We start from the raw sequence: 2,686 nt of genomic DNA on the forward strand, positions 1-2,686 counted from the left end.
CCGGACGTAACCTGCAAGGAAACTCTGGAAAGAGCTCGCTTGAGGAGCTCGTAAAGTACGTGACGCTGTGCTTATCATGCGAAGACGCTGCGAAGTTTGATTAGCACTCCCACGAAGTTAGTCTGCCAGGAAAGAATAGTTGGTGAATAGTAACTACGTGGAAGAACAGCGCGGAAATTGAAAACTGGCGTGCAATGAAAAACTAAGCACACGTAGCTGTGCACGTTACGTCACCGCGGGTCGCATTTCAGTTGCTCGATTGTTTAGTTTGCCAAGTGAACGAGTCGAGGCCACTTGTCCGCACGCCAGTGCTCATCGGTAATGGATCAGCGGAATGAGTGATAGAAGCTTGCTGAATTGCACAAACGCTGGCACTCCTTGTTCCTCGAAGCTGTATTCGGATCCTCAAACATACGGAGACGTAAGCGCCGTTAGGAGCGACTATTCGTTCATTGCTAACTGTACTCTGGGCTCCTCGGAACTGGTTAACCTATCAATTATGCGTGATTCGCCTAATGGGCTGGCGCCTGTGCCTGTATGTTTACGTATGTACAGCTGGCCAGACTGAGCGTTGTGGGAGGTGGGTCCGTGGTGTCTTTGATCTGAAGGTGGCATGTTATTTAGTTGTGTATGCTGTTGTGTAGGAGGAGTTCTGTTAAATAATGCTCTCTCAGCACTACCTTGAGTAAGGGAAAATGATGGAGCTAATTTCATAGATAATGCAAAGCCGTTAGGACGAAGAAAACACAATTTTTTAGGTCGCAAGGTCGGATGCTTTTCAGACATATGGGCGTGTATGTGTGCGTGTGTGCGTGTGCGTGTATGTATGTATGTATGTATGTATGTATGTATGTATGTATGTATGTATGTATGTGTGTATGTATGTATGTATGTATGTATGCATGCATGTATGCATGCATGTATGTATGTATGTATCTATGCATGTATGTATGCATGTATGTATGCACGTATGTATGCACGTATGTATGCACGTATGTATGCATATGTATGTATGCATGCATGCATGTATGCAATTTTATTCTTGCATCACGACACGTTGCTACCCATGTGAAAAAAAGCATAGCCTTAGTAATATTTCGCCTTGATTTTCTGCGCTTTTATTGTCAATTATTACTAACACTCAGCTCGGCTAGGAAAACATTCATTCGTTTGTTCTTACTCCCGCTCACTCGCTCGCTCGCTTGTTCGTTCACTCACTCACTGGCTAGCTCCTTCATTCCACGTCCTAAAACACTAGCCAATAGAAAATGACTAAGCGCATCTGGGGCCCCTAATACCCCATCAGCCGTACGCGCGTCGGCGTCTCTGGCTGCCGTAATTTGCACAATGCTTCGCAATACGTACCAGGTAGTAGGAAATAAATTCAAATTGCACGCATCATCTGTCTTTTGTATAGTATGAATTTAAACATTTCAAGAAACTTCGCTTAACCTAGATGTGAATGAGTGCGTTGGATCTGCTACAAATTTGTTTGCTTTTGTTTAGGAATAAACAAGCATAAGAAATATTAGACCTGCAGATCGCATCCATATTTTACCTTAATGTCATTTGCCGAATCACTTCACTGCTTTTTGTTTTTGCGCAACGCAGGTTAGTTGAGGCACTTCTGTCAAAATCGCTCGATCGGCGTATCGTCGATACGTGCACACTTTGCAACGCAGTTGCATATAATTGTACCAGCTGGCGCGCCATGTACAGTTGCGTAGGCAGCGGTACAAGGTAGATACAGACGTATTAAGGAAGAAATAGAAGAATAAAGCGATGTATACAAACATGCTAGAATGAAAAACATATAGCATAGCTCATTAAATCAAGCAAGCTAAGTGACTACTTGTCACCGTCCCGTTTCAAAGGGTATATATGCCAATAAATTAACATCAGCAGTGGCAGCAGCCGCCGGAGCAGAAGAAGGAGCAGAAGCAGCCGCGGCATTATGTTTCCGCAACGCTTTCTAGCTGCGTAGCATCGATACGTGCACACTTTACATCGCAGTTGTAGATTGTTGTACCAGAAGCACGCCAGGTGGCAGCTGCATAGTCCAAGTAATAACCGCTTCTCTGAATAATCCAGCTCAAGAACTAGAATTATGTTATCTGGAACATGCTATCTTTAAAATTTCCAAATATCTTACAACTGATCGCCCTGCATATTCAGAAGACACCTGAAGTCTAGCAAGAGCAAATAGCAAACCTTTTCTCGCAAGAAAGCAAACCTTTTCTCACCATAAAGGCGAAGCATTGACTGTGATAGCAAATTATTAAACAGCTATACGCCGTACAGCTGTATGAAGTGCTGTAAACATTCCTTAGTAACAAATTTAACAAGCACGGTGTCGCGCGCGGATCGGCAAACATGAACACATCTCACTCGACGGCTGCGGACGCTCGCTGTCAGAACGCTGGCGTGATGAATAGCGGCAGCAGCGGCGAGTGGATTCACCTTCGTGCTACCTCTCTCTTCAAGGCAAACCAGGAGCGCAAGAACACAGCGCACACGAATCCATCAGCTCTCTCGATCTGCAAGTCTTCGAATTCAGCGCTGATTACCCAAGGTCCATCTAAATAGGTCGCGAAGCTTGGAACGAAAAGCGTGTCAAAACCTATCGCCAGAGATATCAGTTAGTGGTGCACGATTGAAGCGCGACTAGGTAAGGGGGGGGGGGACA

Source organism: Dermacentor silvarum, chromosome 6 (assembly GCF_013339745.2).
Source record: "Dermacentor silvarum isolate Dsil-2018 chromosome 6, BIME_Dsil_1.4, whole genome shotgun sequence".
NCBI classification, from domain to species: Eukaryota; Metazoa; Arthropoda; class Arachnida; order Ixodida; family Ixodidae; genus Dermacentor; species Dermacentor silvarum.